Source organism: Quercus robur, chromosome 1 (assembly GCF_932294415.1).
Source record: "Quercus robur chromosome 1, dhQueRobu3.1, whole genome shotgun sequence".
In the NCBI taxonomy this organism is placed as follows: Eukaryota; Viridiplantae; Streptophyta; class Magnoliopsida; order Fagales; family Fagaceae; genus Quercus; species Quercus robur.
Genome location: NC_065534.1, coordinates 48,666,294 through 48,673,008, shown reverse-complemented (window position 1 = coordinate 48,673,008; position 6,715 = coordinate 48,666,294). Strand labels below are relative to the sequence as shown.

The 6,715-nt window shown below is 32.2% G+C and overlaps 2 long non-coding RNA genes across 5 annotated transcripts; both read left to right on the top strand.

The window, feature by feature from the left end:
- Window positions 1-2,297: 2,297 nt before the first annotated feature.
- On the top strand, window positions 2,298-2,546 carry LOC126690973 (uncharacterized). The gene is made up of 2 exons (XR_007644786.1): window positions 2,298-2,415; window positions 2,503-2,546. It is a non-coding gene; the product is annotated as an uncharacterized LOC126690973 (long non-coding RNA).
- A 560-nt stretch (window positions 2,547-3,106) lies between these two features.
- LOC126690957 (uncharacterized) lies at window positions 3,107-6,022 on the top strand. Of its 4 annotated transcripts, none has more exons than XR_007644785.1 (4): window positions 3,107-3,139; window positions 3,496-3,609; window positions 4,655-4,817; window positions 5,613-6,022. It is a non-coding gene; the product is annotated as an uncharacterized LOC126690957 (long non-coding RNA). The 4 variants fall into 4 exon arrangements; XR_007644783.1 differs by having other exon boundaries at window positions 3,113-3,139; window positions 3,305-3,609; XR_007644784.1 differs by lacking the exon at window positions 3,107-3,139 and adding an exon at window positions 3,146-3,387.
- The last annotated feature ends 693 nt before the right edge of the window (window positions 6,023-6,715 follow it).

The following is a 6,715-nucleotide window of genomic DNA, read 5'->3' as shown; positions in this document are numbered from 1 at the left end:
TTTGATTTTTAATGATTAGAGTTTTGAACATAATGGTTTCTTCTATTAATGTTTCTTGAATGTTGGCTGAAAATTGGATTCCTATGGCTAGATTGCTTGAAATTCATACAGATTGTCAGATTGATCGTTACTCATTCTCTCTCAATCGCATGCTATAGTCAACCCCCTCAATCTTTTCCTTTTATCAATGCCACCACCAAGGTTTGCTACTTTCCTCTAATTTTTTTTTTTTTTTTTTTAATTTGTCTAGCCTACTTATGTATAAAATATATGATAGTTGGCCATCACGAAACCTTCTTGAAGGTTGTCCAAAAAGGGTTTCACTATTGGGTCTATGAATCTCTGTCAAAACTATTGAAAAAAGATGGAACTTTTCAATCAAATATTATTGGCCTTCCAAGGAATGATTTATAATTTATTGGTGAATCTGTCAAATATCTGCAAAATTTTCACAATCACTAAATCAGTTTTGCTTCCGACCATTATGTATAACATTTTATCCTTCAAAATAGTCAGCATTCATCATTAAGTTTACTTCCAATCAACAAAAAAGTTCGTGCATACCTCATTATGAGACATCCATAGGAAACATGGATCAGTAGAACTCCCGTTTATTGCTATGTACAAAATTTTCTTTAGTAGAACATCTTTGTCCAAGTTTTACTTGAGTGTACAATTTGAAAAATATTACTTTTGTTAGGTGCTCGAAGAAGTCGTCCTTCCTGTGCGAATAGAAAATTTGAATGGAATAGAATTTGTTTTCCAAATACAACTAAATGACTGTAATGTTAAGTATGGATGGGAATTCTACACTGTCAAGAAAGTTTTTGAATTTGAAAATACTGACAAAGCAATTTAGTTTGATAAAATGTCAGAAGTACGTATTTTTTTGTTTATATTGTAATACATTTATCAACCTGTTTTATTGTCAAGCTTACATCAGCGATACTTCAAATGAATGTAGTAGCAATGTGCAACTCACACCAACATCTATACTCAAGGAAAACAAAAGGACATATTCAGTAACTATTACAAAGCAACAAAGGAAGAAGATACAAAAAACGCTTTTTAAAGTTTTATTTTTTCAATTTATTTGAAATATTGATTAAGTAGTTCTTTAAATTCGTGTTTCATACATTTTATGGATAATTGAGGATGTTAAAGATTTAATTCTTCATTTTATTTTAAACTTAAGTTTGATTTCTATTTTTCATTACGTAATTTAATGTTTCATATCAAAGAAAGGAAACTATAAGACTAGAATTCTAATGTACAATCAAAGGGGAAGAGAAAAAGAATAGTTTATATCTTTATACACAATAGCTTTTCCATGCATCGCACAGGTTAGTGACTAGTTATTTTAAAAGTCATAATTATCACTTTGGAATGAGGTTTATCATGAAAAGAACTTTGAAATTCGTCCAAGTACAATTTTAGAGTTGGAAAACACTTCAAAAACGTTCTAATCAAGTAACAGATTTCAGATTCACGTTCCAAGGTACTTTTGTCCTAGTAGTACTCCAAATTCGGACTAGGCTATTTCTGGCAAAGTTGTAGATAATCAAATTTACCTTCAGCTGTTAAACTTTCAGCTTAATTCGAATTTTGAGTAAAGTGATATGATCAAAATACGAAACTGGTTCTGATCTGAAAAATCAGCTTGCTCTTATTCAAATCTCCTTTTTTTTTTAGGATTTTCCCCCATACGTTTTTTGCTTATTTTTTTTCAGCATTCCAACCTCTAAAAACAGAGGATACCTCTCAAAATTCAGCACACTTTTCACCCCCCAGGGAGAGACTTTTTTACGCTCTGAGAGGCACACTCTTTTAGGCTCTCAAATTGCTCATATTTGCTGATCCCCTCTTTAATATTTAGGGTTTTTAGGTTTCAAGAACAAGAAGTGCTCCATGCAAGAGGCTGTTTTCAATCACCCTATTCCTTTTCTTTATGTCTTTCTTTATGATGATGCATGTTTTTTTTTTTTTTATCTATACATGAATTGTTAAGCAATTGTTTTGTTAAAACATGATCCTAATTTTATATATATATAGATATATATATATATATATATATAATAGCAGAAGCTGAGAGAAAGTGAGTTCCTAGAATTAAGGAGGTAATGACAAATAAGAAAAGTGCCAACCTAAAATTCAGACATGTATAACTTTAAAAAGCGATGCATTACAATGTTTGGTAACGTTATAACACTATTTAAAAGCGATAAATTAGAATGTTTGACTACATTAAAATACTGTTTGGAGCGTATAAAAGGAAACTAACTGCTGAAAAAAAAAAAAAAAGAAGATCGCTTCACGGAGAAAGGAGAGAGAGATCGTGAGAAAAGAGAGACAAAGAAATAGAGAGACAGAGATAGAGAGAAGGGCGCCAGCCAGACCAAATCTTCTGCCATCACCGTAAGTGAACCTTCCGTTTCCCCTATTCGGACACTTTCTTTTCGCTTCCTTTTCAATTTTCTTAACACCGATGCTTGCGATCCAGAGATAGAGAAGGAGGAAAAAAAAACCTTGCGATATAGAGATGAGAAGGGAATTTTTTTTTAAAATAACAATAAATATTAAAAAATCTTGTTAATTGTCATATTTCAAAACAATTTTGAAAAATAACATCTCGAGTATCTAAAACTCGAGTTCCAGATGGAACTCGAGTTTTTAAGTCTCGATTTGGAGAAAAAAAATTGCGCTGAAAATCAAGTTTTAGAGACTCGATTTCCATAAATTGCAAAAAACGCCGCTATATGGCTTTAAAACGTCACTATAGGGATTAAAAACGCCACTATAGGGCACCCTAAACCTGGTACTTACAAAAAAATTTTGCAGGAAAACGCCGCTATAGGGATTTAAAACGTCACTGTAAGGCTTAAAAACGCCACTATAGGTAAAATTTTTTGCATAAAACTCGAGTCTTAAAGACTCGAGATCTATGTGGCATTTTCCCACTCAGAACGCGAGTCTTTGAAGGTCGAGTTTTTTAAGTGGATCTCGATTTTTTGAAACTCGAGATGCTATTTTCTAAAATTGTTTCAAACGTTGTCTAACTTACAAAATAGAAAGGCTGAAGAAGGTTAGTCTGCTCAAAACCTCGATGAGAAGGAGACAAACATTGAGAGAACTACCACCGGTAAGTTTTTCTTTTTTTCATTCTTTCTTAGATCTGGGTATGGGTATGAAATATGAATTAGTTTTGAGAAATTCGGTTGGATTGATTTTTATTTAGGTATTTGGGTAACATTAGGTTTTGATTTGATTTTTTGAAATTTGGGGTTATATATGATTATGTTTGGAGAGGGCAAAAACAAAGAAATTGTGCCTCTTCATACACAATAAAACAGAGAAATTCCGCCAGTCAGACTACCAGAATCGTTACTGGTAAAGTTCTGATTATATTCCTATTTAAATACAATATCCTGCTTCTAGCCAAATTGTTTTTGTCTGCCACCGTCCATACACCAATTTATCACATCTGACCCTCTTCAGAAATTTTAAATATTTCCTATCCGACTATCACCAAATGCATTAAATGATGAGAAAGCCCTGGACTTCTCAACGATGCATCAAAGATATTCAGTGACTCAATATTGTTTCACTAAGGTATTTTTTAATTTGATTTGTGTTTCAATTTATTTCCATTGTTACGTTTAAAACCTATGTCAATGCATGTAAAGAATTATACTTCAATTTGCACTTTATATATTTCCAACACACTACTCCAGCAGGAAATGATGCAACCCAAATTGACATGGCTTAAATTGCATCGGGGTTGAAAGCTTGAACAACCAAGGCTAGATTGTATGCAACCCCTGGCAATGCCTCAAGATTGGGAGCAACACCATAAACGTTTTTTTTTTTTTTTTTTTTGGGTATTTAACTATCTTCTTCGTTTATACATTTTTGCTTTTGATAAAATTGTTGTCTAAGCTTTATTGCAAATTAGAGCTTTTTTTTTGAAAACACACATTCTCCCTTCTATACTTACTGCTGCATCATCCTCTGTTTGTCTTCTTTATTTTTCTCCTCCGACCCCACCCAGGTTTAGATAACTTTCCTAAAGGCAAAAATAGTTTCACTTTCCATAGATGCGCACCATCTGTTTGATAAAAAGCTTCTAAATTATTTTCACGACCAACCAAAATTAATACCAAAACAAGGCATCTGATTTGTTTTTTATAAAGTAAATAGGATATATTCATGATGTAGAGCATTAGATCGTACATGGTGTTTTTTAAGTCTCTATTATGGTAAGTTTATCATTTTATCATAAAAAAATAGCAAAAGAAGTCACAGGACACAAATTTTTATGTTTCTTTATGTGTTTGGTATAATATGGGTGATTGAAATGGAATGTAGCATTTAAGTACCTGGAAAAAAAAAAAGCGACATTTATATTATAAATACTATCGTGTTACAGACACTTACAGCCTACTTTGTTGGGTTCAAAATCGCAGCAAGGTATCATGTGCTTTCTTATGATATAAAATATAAAAGCAGGGAAGAGTTGGGTTTTTGGCTTTACACTGTTCATGGAATAAGTTAATTAGTTATGTAGTTCCGTGTATTTGATACTTTTCAGTTTGTTTCTATTTTTTCTCTTCTATTTGAAAATGATTGTGATCATGTAGTCTTTTAATTTGAGTAGGCTGACTCCATTTGTGGTTGCACCTTATCATTATCTGGCCCACCAAGTGGATATGATGGTGGGCATGGTATTGGTGGTCGAGGGGGGTTATGGTGGTGCTTCTGCTGAGGCCCCAGATGTGACAACTAAAGAACTAAGGGAGCTTTTTGGAAGCATTGGACAAGTAATATTCTACATCTTTTCTTTTGAACTCCTTGCATTTAAGTTTTCTTAAAAAAAATTTTAACATGGTTTCATTTAGTTGTATTTGGTTACTAGGAAAATGTTGGAGCAGAATAGAACTGAGGTTTTAAAAGTTTTTACGTTTTATTTTTTTGGTTTTATGGAATCAAGAAAGCAATATATTTTTCTAGGAAAACTAATTTTGATTGGCCTTTTATTTTTATTTTTTTGGTAACTTGAAAAATGGTTTTGGACTACTTTTGTTGAGCTTTTTATTTAATTTTCAAACCATCTGCAGCTTAAAATTTAGGGACACAAATTGGTTTTTCTGTTTCTTAAAAGTTTCTTTGAGTTTATGATTCTAATTTACTGTCAGTTGGCTTATGCTATTGAGATATAGGAAGGAAAAGTTCTATTGTCTTGAAACTATTTTTTGATTTTGTGAGTAATTAGCAACCAAAGAGCCCTACATTTACTTCCAAAGGAATTTATCGAAGAAGAAAAAATTATGTTTTAAGAGTGATATATTTGAAGTGTTCTTCAACTGCTTCTTTTCCCTTTGAGAACCGAACCTGTTACTTGAAAATATATTGAAAAACCAAACAATTTTTACCTTGCTTGGCTTAAGTTTGTAATTTTTTAACAAAACTAACAACAAAAAGGGAGGGAAAGATTCAAGATATAGTTCTTTCTTCCTTCCCTCAACTTTCTCTATCATCAAGTGGTGTAGTGTTATTATTTCATCAATTAAAATTTATTCTCCTTCACATCTAATCCCATTCTAGCTGTTATACAGGTCTCCATTCCCAGTGCATTGAGTTTGCTCTCAGTTATTGATGGCAAAGGCAAAACAAGAACGCAGATCTTCTTTAACTTCATTCCATGAATCCTCTCCTGGATTAGGATCACCATACCCCTAGTTCAGATTGCCATGATCTGAGGAAGGAGGTTTGCAATTGATAGAACTTCTTGGAGAATGTGCTAGCCATGTAACTGCCAGATGTCTTCATAGTGTTAATACCAGGCTTGAACATATTTCCTATCTTGCCTCTCCTAAAGGCACTGTAATTCAGCGAATTGCTTCATATTTCATTGAGGCATTTGCTAATAGGATGCTTAAAGGCTTTACTGGTCTCTTTTGCAGTAAAAACATGATGTGTTCCAGGAATCAAAATTTCGTTGGATGAAAGTTAAGTTCAAAACTAACCCATCAGGGTAGCTGGGTTTTTTATTTTTTATTTTTTAATTTATATATATATATATATATATATTTGAGCTTACCAAGTAATATTTCTACAATCACTTGATAATTTTAGGCTATTTAGCAATAGGTGCTATCATTTGCCTAGCCAGTTGGCACAAAACCATCAATATAGATCATTAGATAGCTCATATTGCAATCTTTTCAATATAATTTATTTTTTTCTTACCAATCTATCAATCTGAGATTCTGAATTGATTTGTTTCAATTGCATTGGCATAGTCATGATATGTTTTTAACATGTGAGCTTTGCTTCAAATGATTGTATGAGAATAAAAGGAATAAAAGGAATTATTCATTGAAGAAGCAAATGAAGAAGAATAATGCACTTGCAATAATGGTTTTGTAATATGAATATATATTATGAAACATTCATATACATGTAGGATAGTGCAATATATGTAGGAGAGTACACTTTCAAAGTTTCTTATTGAGTTAAAAGAGATTGCATTAAATGACACCATTGGGTTATTGTAGTTTTTTTTTTTAAAGGTGTAGGAGTGGTGGAAAAAGTAGGAGTAGAGATGGAGATGAAAGAGTATGAGTACGAGCAATTAGCTAAAACCCTTGAAGTGTTTGGAAACAACATCACATTTGCCTACAAGCATTATATCTTTCTTTTCTTTTTGTTTTTTGTT